Raw genomic sequence first — 15875 nt, 5'->3', positions numbered from 1 at the left:
AATCCTGGGGGAGGCAAAAATCCACTGCCAGGGGTGGAAAGTCCTAGTGAGTAACGACACGGCCAAAGGGTCGTCGGTCGACGACATGAGAGGTCGCCAAATGGGCTGCCAAATGGCCTTTTATTGTAACGACCCGGCCCTCTTGGCCCATTTGGCGGCCCATTTGGCGACCCACGGGTCGTCGACCGTCGGCCCATTTGGCGACCGCCGACCGTCGGCCGTGCCGTTACTCACTAGGACTTTCCACCCCTGGTAGTGGATTTTTGCCTCCCCAGTTCGAACTCTAAACCTCCGGGCTTAAGTATTAGAGTTTATGAATCACGGTAACCAAGTGAGATGATCTCACTTGGTTGCCAGGATTCATACTAATTCTTCCTGCATTGCAAGATCCAATCTGGGTCAGGTAGGGCTACTGCTATAGTCTTAGGTTCAATTTAGAGATAAGGGCAATCTGACAGGTTTCTATAGGATGATCTAGTCTGACGCCTAGGTTTGGATCACCCAAAATGGTCATGTGAGAGGTACTTACTCTAGTTGGTCTTATCGTGGGTAAACTGGTTCTTCTGACTCATTAAGGTTAGGTTGGATTTCATCATCTTCTCTATCTCTTTGGGTGATGTCAATATTTTCATTTATATTGGATAGGTTGTTTTCTTCATCAAATATTACATTAGTTGTTTCTTCAACTTTCAAGGTATTTTGATTATATACTCTAAAGGCCCTACTTGTAGAGGAGTATCCTAAGAATATTCCTTGGTTAGACTTGGGTGTAAATTTTCCTAAGTAATCTTTAGTATTTAAAATGTGAACTTTACACCCAAATACTTTTAGATAGTTTAGATTGGGAATTTTATGGTAGTAAAGTTCATAAGGTGTTTTATTGTGAAGTTTGTTAATTAAAATTCTGTTTTGAATATAATTTGCAGTATTTATTGCTTCAGCCCAAAATTGATGATTTAAATTATATTCGCTTAGCATAGTCCTAGTGGCTTCTTGTAGTGTTCTATTTTTACGTTCCACTAGACCATTTTGTTGGGGGGTCCTGGGACATGAAAATTCATGTTGGTATCCATTTATTTTACAAAATTTGGTAAACCTATGATTTTCAAATTCCCCTCCGTGATCACTTCTTATTCTTTTGATTTTAGTATCTTTTTCATTTTCCGTTAATTTGTAAAAATTACTAAATATTTCATAGGTTTCATCTTTTATTTTTAGGAATTTTACCCATGTGTACCTAGAGTAGTCATCAATTATTACTAAGCAATATTGGTTCTTGCTTAGTGATTTGGCTCCATGTGAATCAAATAGGTCAAGGTGAAGGAGCTCAAGTACGGTGTTAGTTCTTTCTAGGTTGGTTGACTTGTGGGTTAACTTGGTTTATTTTCCTTTTTGACACGCATCACAGATTGAGTTTTCAATAAATTTTAATTTGGGCAAACCTCTAACTAGACCATTTTGACTCATTTTTTAAATGAGTCTAGTGTGCGTGTGATCCAATCTTCTGTGCCACAGTTGGGTTTCCTCTTGTTGTGTCAAGAGACACTTTATTGAGTATATTGATAAGTCAATTGTGTAGATGTTATTCTTCCTAAGTCCCTTAAGTCTAATTTCAGGGTTTTCGATGTTTTTAACTAGACATCTAGATTTATCAAAATTGACTAGATATCCGCTGTCACACAATTGACTTATACTTAGTAAATTAAAGTTAAAATTTTCAACCAATAAAACATTTCGAATAATGAAATCAGAACTAAGTTCAATATTACCTTTTCTGATTACTTTAAGTTTACCGTCGTTGCCAAATGCAACTAATCCTAAATTCTTGTACTTGAGTTTGGTAAACTTTAACTTATCTCTAGTCATATGTCTGGAGCATCCACTATCCAACATCCATTGATCCAATTCCTACACATGAAGTAGTTTGAATTGGTTTTTAATGGATTTAAAGATAGCTTAATTGAAGTAGACTCCTTAGATTTTCTATCTCACTCAATTGTATTTGAAGCAAATAATTAATCCTATGGTAATTTTTAATTAACGTTTTGAAAAGATTTTACAGTTAATTAATTTTGAAAAATAATTTTAAAGTTAATTAAATTTTGAAAAGATTTTAAAGTTAATTAAAGTTAATTAATTTTGAAAAGATTTTAATTAGTTAAATTTGAAATAAGTTTAATTTAAATTAATTTTGAAATTGAGTTTTAAAATAATTTTGAAATTGAGTTTTAAAATTATTTTGAAATTTAAGTTTTAAAAAAATTTTGAAATTGAGTTTTAAAATAATTTTGAAATTGAGTTTTAAAATAATTTTGAAATTGAGTTTTAAAAATAATTTTGAAATTGAAGTTTTAAAATAATTTTGAAATTGAGTTTTAAAAATAATTTTGAAATTGTGTTTTAAAAATAATTTTGAAATTGTGTATTAAAATAATTTTGAAATCGAGTTTTAAAATAATTTTGAAATTGAGTTTGAAATTGAGTTTTAAAAATAATTTTGAAATTGAGTTTTAAAAATAATTTTGAAATTGAGTTTTAAAATAATTTTGAAATCGAGTTTTAAAATAATTTTGAAATTGAGTTTTAAAAATAATTTTGAAATTGAGTTTTAAAATAATTTTGAAATCGAGTTTTAAAATAATTTTGAAATTGAGTTTGAAAAATAATTTTGAAATTGAGTTTTAAAATAATTTGAAATTTGAGTTTTAAAAATAATTTTGAAATTTGAGTTTTAAAAATAATTTTGAAATTGAGTTTTAAAATAATTTTGAAATTGAGTTTTAAAAATAATTTTAATTGTTAATTAACTTGATTTAAGTTCAAGTCAATTTTCATAATTTAATTTGTTAGTCGTCTCAACCGATCTAAATTGTCAATCAGGGAACCCTATAATTGTTGTGAGATGAATTATTGTTGAATTTGAGGGTCTGGTTTAACTTTGTGTTAGATTCAGGTTTAGCTTTGGGTTCAACAAGTAAGCATTCTTTGGATAAACTTCTGGGCTATGGTGAGTCACAAGGAACTCATTAAAGTAGACATGCCTTCGAGGTTTCCCAAATAGTTCTATCCATTGAACTTAATACTAATCCTTGGTCTAACTAGTTAGGATCCATTTAAGGGTAGCTTCGGTCAGTTCCACTTGGCCAAATGCACCAGGTCAAAGCCATATCTTCCTAGACATGCGATGCCCAAGCTTCCCTAATGTACTATCATCAAAAAACTTCACCAGTACTGTGGGTCACGTTAAACCTAGCCCATTTTAATCCAACTTTAATTATCCTGCCGGGTAATCTACTCTTGTTTTACCCATTTCGGGTAGATTAGGTTCAATTACCCTGTTGGGTAGTTCAGTTGGGGGTGCCAGCTAGTCTGGATCCTCCATCTATATTTGATTTTGAATTTGAATTTTGAATTTTGAATTTATAATTTCAAATTTTTAATTTAATTTTGAATTTTGAATTTGATTTCAAATTTTTAATTTTATAATTTCGAATTTTAATTTAATTTCAAATTTTAAATTTGACTTTGATTTTTTTTTAATTTGATTTTGCTTTTTTGAATTTTGAATTTTCAAATTTTTTAATTTAATTTCAAATTTTTAATTTGTTTTTGATTTTTGAATTTTTAATTTGAATTTTAGAATTTTAAATTTTTAAGATCGTTTTTCTTTTTGCTCCCCCTAGATCATGGCCTCGATATGGTCTATCGAGGTAGTGTATTTGATCCTTCGGAACCCAGTATTGGCCAAGTCCAACTTGATTGATCAATTTGGACTTGGGGACCCATGCTTGGACTGATTTACTACTTTGTTTGTTTATTAAGGATAAATAAGATCTATATTTCTTTTTACTTTTATATCCTAGCCCAGTTCTATTGTAAACGACTCTTTGTATCCCAAGAATTAGGTCCAGATTCTTGGAGCCCAAAGAAAACCGTTCTAAGGTATTTTTTAAATCTTTTACCTGATTTTTCAAACTAGAATTTTCTTTCTCAAGTTTTTGAACTTGAGTTGAATTTCCAGTCTGAACTTGATCAGGTAAGGATTTAGTGTTAGTCACTTCTTTAAGGACAGCTACTTCCTTTAGAAGTGATTTAATCCTAAGGTTTGACTTAGCCAACTTGCGTAATAAATAATTGACTAAATTATTAAGCCTTGGAATACTTACAGTGGAGTATGGCCCTTCGGAAACGAATGCGGATCCGTGGCTTTGCTCGGACTCGGCCTCTGACTCACTCTCGCTCTCGACGATCTGGTCCCGGGCCATCAGTGCGAGTAAACTCGTCTGATCGAGTTCGTCGTCGTCGTCCTCCGAAGAAGATTCGTCCCAGGTTGCCTTCAGGGCCTTCTTTCTTCTTTGCTTTTTGACTTCCTTTTGGTTGGGGCAGTTGGCTTTGATGTGCCCCTTCTGGTTGCACCCGTAGCAGGTGACTTCAAACTTTACTTTCAGACTCGGTTGGGCCTCCTTGGATTGAACTGCCTTCTTCAGATCTTTCTTGTTGAAGCCTTTCTTCTTCTTGTAGAGCTTCTTCACGAGGTTCATGAGTTCACTGGTCAGTTCATCTTTTGAATCTTCTGAGTCGGGTTCATCTTCTGATTCTGGTTCAATTTTTCGTCGGGATCTTGGTTCGCGTGTTCGACTAGTACCTGCCATCAAAGCAATACCCTTCTCGGTCGGCTGTGCATTTGTTTGTTCATGAAGTTCAAATTCACTAAATAATTCATCTAATTTTAAGGAAGACAAATCCTTGGAGACTTTGTAGGCATCTACCATTGATGCCCACAATGTGCTCCTAGGAAATAAATTAAGAGCATACCTTATGATATCCCTATTTTCTATCTTCTGCCCGATTCCGTGAAGGGTGTTAAGGATATCTTGTATTCTTGCGTGTAATAAACTCGCCGTCTCGCCTTCCTGCATTTTTAAATTGTATAGTTTATTAAGTAACAAATCACGCTTACTTACCTTGGTTTCCAAGGTACCCTCGTGAAGTTCGATCAATTTCTCCCACAGCTCCTTTGCGGAAGAGAACAGACCGACTCTGTTGAGCTCTTCCTTGGTAAGACCGCACTGGAGGGTGCAGGTGGCTTTGGCATCGGTTTCCACCTTTTTGATAAGAGATGGTTCCCAATTTTCGCAAGATGTAGGCTTGCCGTCTTCATCAGTTGGTAATCGTAGTCCCGTCTTGACTATCATCCAGGTGTCGAACTGGGTTTTAAGATATATCTCCATTCGCCCCTTCCAATACCCGAAGTCTTCTCCGGAGAATAGTGGGGGACGAACAGTGCTATATCCTTCTTGTTGGGCCATTTAGATCTGGAAAAAATAAAAACAAAAAGATCTATTCCAAGACTGAGTCTTGGATTAGTAGTGCAGGAAGAAGAGAAACAAACAACGAGCTCAAGTGGTATTGACCAACTTTGAGCAACACCGATTTTGAAAAGAATTAGAATTTTAGCTACTAAGCTAATTTCTAATTGACTCCGAAAAACAAATACCACAAAAAAATGTTTTGAATGGTGGTTGTACCAATTCAAAACAACCCCGCTCTGATACCAATTGTTGGATCGAGAAGCGCTTGAGGGGGGGTGAATAGCGCTCGTGGCTATTTCGTTCGATTATCGCAAAACTATCAGAGTAATTAAAACGCAGCGGAATAAAATAAATAAACACAGAGACACAAAGGGATTTACTTCGTTCGGAGCCTAAGGCGACTCCTACTCAAAGGCCTGCGATCCTTGATCGCTTCCGGTGGGCAACAACTATAAGCTCGATAAGAATTACAACTTACAATGAAAATATTATAACAACTTTATACCGACAACTAAGGAAGAAGAAAACAGAGCTCCGGGTCGTCGAGAGGTTGTTGCAGCACTTCTGGATCGTGTTGTTAGCAGCTAGATGCAAAGCAATCGCTTGGAAGTTGATGTTCTGAAGTGCTGGTCGAGACCCCTTATAAAGGGTGTTCAAGGCGCCTTGAAGGCTGTTCAAGGCGCCTCCATGCTGCCGAGTCTTCCGCGTGGATCAGGCTTGAACTGGTCGAAGTTCATCTACTTAAGGCGCCTTCCAAGGCGCCTTATACTCCCTTCAAGGCGCCTCCATGGATGCTTCGCAGCCAGGTCAGATTTTGCACCCGAGGCGCCTCCAAGCTCCATGGAGGCGCCTCGGACACTGTTCATCCGAGGGAAAACTTCATTATTTTGTACCTGCAAGACACGTTAGTCCCAAACAATATCCTGCAACACAAAGTTAGCATAAAACAACAGTATGAATATGATAAAGAATGTTATGACAGTCTCCGGACTATCCGGGTCTGACTTCAGATTTCCAACCGGAAACCCTAGGTCGACCCGACGCCTACTGTTCCCTCTACGTGGAATGCGTCCTCACCTACTCCACTCAGGAGATTTACCTATTGTCAGTGTGACCCTCCAAATCGATTGGACTTTTGCTCAACGTTCGAAGCTTCCGGACTTTCTGCTGGACTTCCGCTTCCCGGCTAGTCCAGTCTTTCACCTGGTTTGCGACACCAGGACTTTCCACCTAGGGTTATCACCCCTAGGAATTTTTGCCTAAAGCCATCGACCTGCCAAGACTTTCCGCATAGGGTTACCACCCTCTATGACCTAGGGTTACCACCACCTAGGGTTTTCCCTTTACTTAACCGCAGCTAGGACTTTCCTGAAACACTCATTCAACATGTTAAATAACAAGACTTAACTTTGAATCCTTTGCCATTATCAAAACTTGGGTTCGATCGTCGGATGCTTCCCGCACCAACAATAAAATGTCCTTGACATGCCCAAGGGTCCAATCACATACAATCACTATAAGCCATAATAGTTGGAGCCTGCAACCACAGAGTTAGCATATCCTACTATTATCCTGCCTAAATTATGTATGACATGTGCATAATTAAACTGAAAACCAAACACACAGAGGCAAACCCTAGCTCTGATACCAATTATTGGTTGCTACTCGGAATATCATACTGGTTCCCTTGTACAAAAATTTTATACAAGTCCCAAACCTTTCTTAACAAACCTATTGTGTTCTTTAGAAATTAAATTTGGAATCACAAACAGAACTTAACATTATTGATTCCAAATTCAACTTATCTGTTCTTAGTGGTTTAGACTTGGATCGCATACGATGCTTAACATTATTGATCCAAATCCACCCATGTTACAAATTCGATTAAATATTTATTTCAGAGATTGACTTCCAGGTTAAACATGGCGAGGCACTAGGACTTCTTGGGTATGGGATCATCCACCACTTCCTAGACAAAGCTTTCAACAAAATTTAATATTTAATCTCCTTATAATAACCCTAGGTTTAACCATTAAGAACAATCAAAACACAAGATCAAAAAATAAAAGAAACACAAAATTGAAACATAAATTCGATAGCCTAGAATCATTATCCTCTTGTGTTTGGTATTTTAAGATCTAAACAAAAGGATTAACTAGTTATGATGCAGAAACTAATAACTAGTTATACCTTTTGTAGCTTATAGACCTCACGATCTTCTGCCGTATTCCTCTTCTTATCTCAGACGTCATGTGGGCGATGATCTATCGAGATGAGAATCCACCCAAGCCTCCTTCTTCTCATTACAAGTTTCAGCCACCAACAATCTCCTAGAGATGAAAAACTTCGGCCACCAACCAAGCTCCAAGGGATGCTAAGAAACAAAGCCTCCTTTCGCTACTTCTTCTCCAAGCTAAATCCGGCCACCAAAATCTCCCAAAGGGTTGATGGCGCCGGCCACCAAAGAAGAAGAAAAGGAGAAGAGGAAGAAGAAGAGGGCAGGCCATCACCAAGGAATAGAGGAGAGGAATAATAGATGTATTGTTATGAGGTGAGTGATAACAAGTCTGTCACACTCGTGAATCAAATTAACAATGTATATTCACTGAACCCCTTAACGACACATTAACGTTGTAATAACGAGCCCATGATCGAACCTCGAGGAACCAACGGTAGGATGTAATCTAGGATTGTGTTTTATTCCTATTTTTGGGGTTTTAATATGGAATTGGGGGTTTGAACTTTGACTCGAAACTAAATATATGAAAAGCAAACAATAAGAAACTAACCTAATGCATAAATGAAATCTACCTACGTGTCACCGATTAGTCCAATACGCATTGTCACACTACGTAATGAATTCATCTTCAACACAATTAACTACTAATGAAATAGCAAGACTCAAATAAAATCTAATCTAAGCATTGAATTAAATTGGGAATGAAATAGCAAGAAGCATTTAAATCTGATCTAAATAGAAATTAAACTCTAGCTTAAAACTTAAACACTCAACAATTAACCAAACATCAAATAAGACTTAAACTAAGCTTCAACAATGAAATGAAATGCTAAATACTTGCTAAAAACATAACAAACATAAAAGGAATATGTTCTAAGCTATAAAACAGTAGAAAAATGAAATAAAATAGTAAACCAATCCATTCTCACAACCAATCCATACAAGAAACACACTCTTGCCATCACACAAGAGTGCCGAAGTCGAGAACACCCAACTCCGGACCTCAATGAAGAACTTCAGCTGCGTCTCAGTTCAAGGTATGCTCAAGAACGCCGGCGAACCACCTCCGATGAGCTAGAACAATCCTAAACCCACTCAAGTGCCGAAAATACTAGAAATATGCAACTCCAAGCCTCTGAATCTGAATGAACACTGCGGATGATGAATGATCGTCGGTTAGATGCTCAGAAACATTGGAGGAACACCGTCGAGTGTTTCTAACGGGAATCAGAGTCGCTGATTGGAGGAACATCTCAAAATCAGGCTAGAACATAGAAACGTCGGGAGTAGATTTCCTCTAGAGGGAACACCCTCCGATAACTTCAGAAGATCGGGATGAGCTGCTATAGAGATAATCCACCAAGGTTGAAGCTTGAGAGGATGATCGGAGAAGGAAAGGGGTCAGAATTCGGAAGAAAACGCGTGCCGGGACGAAGCTACGCTATGGAGATCGATGAAGAGAAGTGTATTGTAGCTTCTGGGTTTAAATCTGACCCAGATCTGAATGGACGGCTGTGAGTGATTTGGAGCTTGATCAACGGTGAAAAGCCACCCAAAATCTGATCCGGAGGTACTGATCTTCATCAAGGGTCTAGATCTACTCTCCCTTAGGTCGGATCGACCAGATCTTCACTGGATGGTTCAGATCTGTCCAATCTTCGATGAACGACCCATAATACTCTACAGCTTGATCTTCTCGTTTGAACTCCGATTCGAGAACAAATTCGGTTCGAATAGATCCAAATCCAAGATTCTTTGATGCCTACAAAATAATAATCAAATATTAGCATCAAATAACACCAAAAATAATATAATTTGTAATTAAGTCCAAAAATAAAGACAATGCATAAAATGTGATGTAACCATGATTTAAACCTATGAAATCAACATCAAACCATGCATATATGAATCAAAATAATATAGTAAAATTGTGGTTATCAAATCCCCCACACTTAATCTTGAACGCCCCGTGAAAGTAAAGAAAACTAAAAATCATCTTCACACAAATTCCCTTGCAATATCTAGAAGATAGTAAAAAGAATTTAACTAAGACCATCTAAAGATCACAACAATCATGAATACAATCCAAACAATAATCAGTAGGTATGGTAGTTTCAATCCAATTGAATACAATACATATCGAGCGATGTCTCTCTTCATCCCAGGCCACCAAAAATGCTTCTTCAAGTCCTGGTACATTTTGGTGGAGCCAGGATGCATCGCATAAGGAGTCTTGTGAGCCTCATCTAAAATTTTCCTTCTGAGTTCCTCCTGATCTGGAACGCATAATCTGTCACCAAAGTACAATACCCCACTACCAGACACTCTGAATTCCCCACTGTCTGATTCTGCTACTCCTTGCTTGATTTTTTGAATTTCAGGATCCTGTTCCTGAGCTGTCTGAAGATCACCAAGCAAAGTAGACTCTAACGTCATAGTAGAGAGCTGTCCAACTATGAGTTCAAGACCGAAGTCTGTGATCTCCTTCTGTAGGGGTGGTGACATGGCTGCTAGAGATAATAGAGCAGCACTGTACTTTCTGCTAAGTGCATCTGCTACCCTATTCGCCTTTCCTGGGTGGTAGAGGATGTCTATATCGTAGTCCTTGACCAGTTCTAGCCATCTGCGCTGTCGCATATTCAGATCCTTCTGAGTGAAGAAGTACTTCAGACTCTGATGATCTGTATACACTCTGCACTGAGCTCCATACAAGTAATGTCTCCAAATTTTGAGGGCGAACACCACTGCTGCAAGCTCAAGGTCATGAGTGGGGTAATTCCTCTCATAATCCTTGAGTTGTCTGGAGGCATAGGCGATTACCTTGCCATCTTGCATCAGCACTGCTCCTAGTCCCAACTTAGATGAATAACTATATATATCAAAGCTATCTGCGCTCTCTGGTAGAGTCAGAATAGGTGCACTGGTCAATCTTCTCTTTAGCTCGCTAAAGCTGTTCTCACAGTCCTCTGTCCACTGAAATTTTCTGTTCTTCCTGGTGAGAGCTGTCAGTGGGGAGGCTATCCTGGAGAAGTCCTCTACGAACTTTCTGTAATAACCTGCTAATCCCAGAAAGCTCCTGATCTCACTGGCATTCTTGGGTCTTTTCAAGTTACTCACAGCTTCTATTTTACTGGGGTCTACCATGATACCATCCTTTGAGATGATGTGACCCAGGAAGGACACCTGATCTAACCAAAATTCACATTTCGTGAACTTGGCGTACAACTGGTTCTGCTGGAGGGTCTGCAGTACTATTCTCAGGTGCTCTACGTGTTCTTCCTGAGTTTTTGAATAGATAAGAATGTCATCGATGAACACGATAACGAACTTATCTAAGTATTCTCTGAATACCCTGTTCATGAGGTCCATGAAGGTAGCTGGAGCATTTGTCACGCCAAAGGGCATGACTACGAACTCGTAATGTCCGTATCTGGTTCTGAATGCTGTCTTGGGTATATCCGCTTCCTTGTCTTTCACCTGATGATAACCTGATCTGAGGTCTATCTTAGAGAACACTGCTGCTCCCTTTAGTTGATCGAACAGGTCATCTATTCGGGGAAGAGGATACCTGTTCTTAATCGTGACTTGGTTCAGTGCTCTGTAATCTATGCATAGGCGCATGCTCCCGTCCTTCTTCTTCACGAACAATACAGGCGCTCCCCATGGTGAGTGACTAGGACGTATGAAGCCCTTGTCAAGCAGCTCCTGTAGTTGCTCATGAAGTTCTTTCAGTTCTGCTGGAACCATGCGGTAAGGTGCTTTGGAGATAGGATTTGTACCGGGAACGAGTTCTATCTCAAATCCGATCTCCATGTCTGGTGCTAGGCCTGGTAACTCTTCAGGGAAGACTGTTGGGTAGTCACGTACGACTCGGACCTCTGCTAGCTGTTGGTCCTTGTCCTGACCAGTACTGACTTAATGTGCTAAAAATCCCGTACATCCTGAATCCATTAATCTCTGTGCTTTCATAGCGGAGAGAAACTTTTTGGCCTTTCTCTTGGGTTCTCCGATGAACTCGAACTGTGCTTCTGCTTCAGGTTGGAATACGACTTTCTGTTTACGGCACTCGATGGAAGCACCGTATCTGATCAAGAAGTCCATTCCAAGGATGACATCGTAGTCAGTCATATTTAGCACTATCAAATCACAAAAGAGCTCTTTGTTTGCTATAATGACTGGCACTACTCTGAGCCAGTGCGTGGATGCCATAATTTCTCCTGAAGGTAAGGTCGTCAGAAACTGACTACTGAGTACCTCTGGAGGTCTCGCTAATTTCTTTGCAAATGCCCTGGATATATAAGAATGGGTTGCCCAAGTATCGAATAAGACAGTTGTACTTTGCTATAAAATACTAATCTGACCTGTAACAACTGTCGAGGCATTCGCTACGTCTTCTCTGGTTAAGGAGTAGATTCTTGCATTCGTCATAGCTGGAGGGGATTCTAGTCTGCCCTGGCTGATGTGTGGACCATCAAGAGCGGCCTGCATCTGATGTAACTGAGCTGGCTGACCTCCATACTGAATCGGCTGTGATGGAGGAAGACTAGTCTTGTTCGGGCACTGCTTAGCCATATGCCCTTCCTGTCCACACTCGAAGCATCCTCGTGTGCCTTTACGACAAACTCCAGGGTGGAATTTCCCACAAGTAGCACACTTTGGATAACTGGGCTGTTTGCTAGCTGGCCCTCCTTTTGGGTAACTCCCTGGCTTGCGTTTATTGCTAGAGTTCCCTTTCCAATTGGAGCTGTGACCCTGTTGTTTCTGAGTGCCTGAACCTCCTTGACCTTTAGATTCCGAGAGAACTTGCTTCTGCTGCTTGATTCTATTCTGGTAATGCTCAGTGGTCAGGGCGCTACTAACTAGTTCTTCAGTGATTTGCGGCCTATGAATGCCGCCAGCCACGTTCATTGCTATTTCCGGCCTAAGCATCTTGAGCATCAACCGGACTCTTTCTTTCTCTGTGCTGACTAGTTCAGGGCATAGACGAGCCAATCTATTGAATTTCTTCACGGCTTCCTCAACTGATAGGTTGCCCTGACGAAACTTAGTGAACTCGTCGTAGTGGCGGTTTGTGACCCTCATGTGAAAGAATTCTTCAAAGAACTCCTTCTCGAAGTCTGCCCATATCATCTGGTTTACTGGGCGCTTCGCTCTGATTCTCTCCCACCACATGCGTGCATCTCCTGTCAGACAGAAGGAGGCGCACTTCACCTTCTCATGTTCTGGCCAGTCCAGAAGCTCCATCGTACTCTCCAGTGTTTTGAACCAGGCTTGGGCATCCCATGGTTCACTAGTGCCTGAGAAGTTCTCGGGCTTGACTCTCTGCCACTGGATCAGATAGGCTTCTCTCTTTGCCTCTACTGCTGCTGGGGCTACTGGTACTGTAGGCTGGACTGGTGGAACCTCTAAGACTACTGTCGTTGCTACGTTTGGTTCCGGGGTGACTGTGGGAGTATTCTGCTGATTAGCCTTTAAGGTGGCTATCTCCTGTTGCTGTTCAGCAAGCTGCTGCTGTAACTGAGCCACTAATGCTGTCAGGTCTGGGGGAGGCACTGAACTGCCTGCCTCATGCTGGGGCTCAGTAGCTGGTGCCCTTCTAGCTGGGCATCCTCGTGCCATTTCTAAAGACATAGAGGACATACATAACTAAGGCAATCATGTTTATATATCTACTATCATTATCATGTTAGGTGTTATCATCAATCAACATGCTACAGTATCTATAAACATGAAAGAAAGAACATAATAAAGTGAGAGACGTTTCTTACTTGGAAGCGGCAGGTTCAATGCTGATGTGTGTGTAGGAAGTATGGAAACTGCTCTGATACCTCTCTGTAACGACCCGCCTTCTACTGACTAGGCTGTGAGACCGATCGTTACAATAATCTGTGCTTTCTATTCCATGACCATCATTAAATCTAAGTTGCGGAACTGTACTATTTAAAATTTTGCTAAACTATCATCATTTCTTGGTTCTACATGTGCTAAGGGGTGTAATCTAAACTATTCATGACATATTTTACATCCCCCAATGGTCAAAGAACTTAACTAAGAGTTTCTTGCTGATGTCAGGCCTCCCAATCGATCCACGGATCGATTGGAATGGCCGGATCGATTTATTGATCGATCCAGATGGCTACTGTATGTGGGGCTTGGGTTGGATCGATCCAGTGATCGATCCAGCACGCTACTGTGCTCGGGCCAATATTCTGGATCGATCAGCTGATCGATCCAGAAGCCTACTCTTCACGGTACGAACTCCCCAATCGATCGGCTGATCGATTGAGAAGCCTCCAATCGATCGACCGATCGATTGGTGTTTCTGATTTCATACCAGAACTCTGATTTCAGCACTGTTTCGTGCCAAACTCATACATGTGAGTTCTAACATGGCTATAAACATACTAACAACATTTAACTGACATTCTAAGCATGATTACTAACAATCTAAACAGGTCTTTCATGATTCATGCATCAAAATAACTAAAAATGCGGAAATAACGTTATATAAAACTAAAGTTTTAGTTTGCTAGTTTCTCCAAGATCTCTACTCCAGGTTCCTTCCACACACATCTTCATCATTGCATTGACCTCCAGCCTCCGCTAGTCCATCTTTCCTTTACCTTTATCTGCAGTATAAGGAAAAGAAAGTATCTGTAAGCTTTCGCTTAGTAAGAAACCATCTACCTCACTAAAACATGCAATCGATGCAAATCATGCTTTGAAAACATGCTATTTGAAAGGAACATACTGAATATGCTAAACATGGCATGGCATACAACACATAGAAATAAAACTGACCATAGCAATAGAACTAATCATAAACTATCATGTTGTATCAACAGAAAACTAAACTAATATAAAACTGAGCTAAGCTAATACCAATCTGATACTAAAGCTGACTGAACTCACATGACTAATTTGTGATGTTTGAAAACTATATTCATAAGTAGATTAAAATAATAATCAAGCTGTTGTTTGGGCCCGGCAACTCTGTGCGCGCATCCCCAACTAGACCCGGGTTTGCAAGTCCCGAATTTAGTAGGGTTACTAGGTTAGTTGAACCTAGGGACGACTATGGGAGTCCAACCCAATGGATATCTAATCCTGTACAGTGCCACTGAAAAAGTAAAATACTGAACATAGCTAATTATTGATTGTCTTGCTCTTTCTAGGTTATCTGAACCTAGAGCTAGGTTGTCTGAACCTAGAGGCGACTGTGGGAGCCCACCCATTGGACATCTAGTTCCATAAAAGCTGTAGCAAGACCATATAAACTGAAAAAATGCTTCTATTGCATTTATCTAAGCTATTAAAATGCCTAGGATGGCATTTAACTAAGCTAAGCATTTAATCAAACGCTTGGTGTGCGCTAATTCACACCCTATTGCTAAAAATCTGCATACGACTAAAACAATACATACAATCATACGAAAGCTACTTATACTGCAGGTGAGGGGTTTCTTACCTCCTGTTCGTAATTTCTTGCGATTCTAATCGCTAGGTTTCACGAAGGAGGGATCTCTTCGACGATCTTCTCGCGTCTATGCGTTCCTGTCGCGGAGAGAAACGTCCTCGTGTCGGAGTCATCGCCGGAAGGTGTCCTTGAAGCCCTTGGAGAGGAACCCTAGGTTTGTTCTTGTGGTTGGCGCCGAGAGAAGGAAAGGGAAAAGGAGAGGGCGGCGTGACTAGGGTGAGGGAAAGGTTTTTCTCCTTTAAGAAAAATAATAATTCCTCACTTAAATCTTTATTTATATTAAGTGGGTAATTCGACCCAACTCAATATAAATATAATTGATTCCCTTTCTTTTCAGCACGGCCCTGCTGGGTTCACTTGGTTACTAGAGCTATCTATAAGTCGTAGGACCCAATAGGTCTCGGGTTCAATTCCCGCGTAGGCTATTTTACGATTCTATTTATTTTTGCTACTTCCGCTACTCTAAAATTTCTGTAAAAATATCCTAAAATTCCAGAAAAATCGTAGAATATTTCTAAAATAGTTTTGAGAATTTTCGGGCGCTACAATCTCCCATACCTTATAAAAAGTTCGTCCTCGAACTTAGAATAACTTTGGGTACTTCTGTCTCATGCTATCTTCTGTCTCCCATGTTGCCTCTTCTGCTGTGTGACTTTGCCAAATGACTTTTACTAATGGTACCTCCTTGTTCCACAATTTCTTAACTGCTCGGTCTATTATCTGAATAGGCCGACTATCATAGCTGAGGTCTTCGCGGACTGGTACCGATTGGGGCTCAATCACCTGGGTGGCATCTGGGATATGCTTCTTCAGCATAGAGACATGAAATACATTATGGATGGCTGAC

Source organism: Zingiber officinale, chromosome 9B, assembly GCF_018446385.1.
Source record: "Zingiber officinale cultivar Zhangliang chromosome 9B, Zo_v1.1, whole genome shotgun sequence".
Classification (NCBI taxonomy): domain Eukaryota; kingdom Viridiplantae; phylum Streptophyta; class Magnoliopsida; order Zingiberales; family Zingiberaceae; genus Zingiber; species Zingiber officinale.
This window is presented reverse-complemented; position numbering follows the sequence as displayed.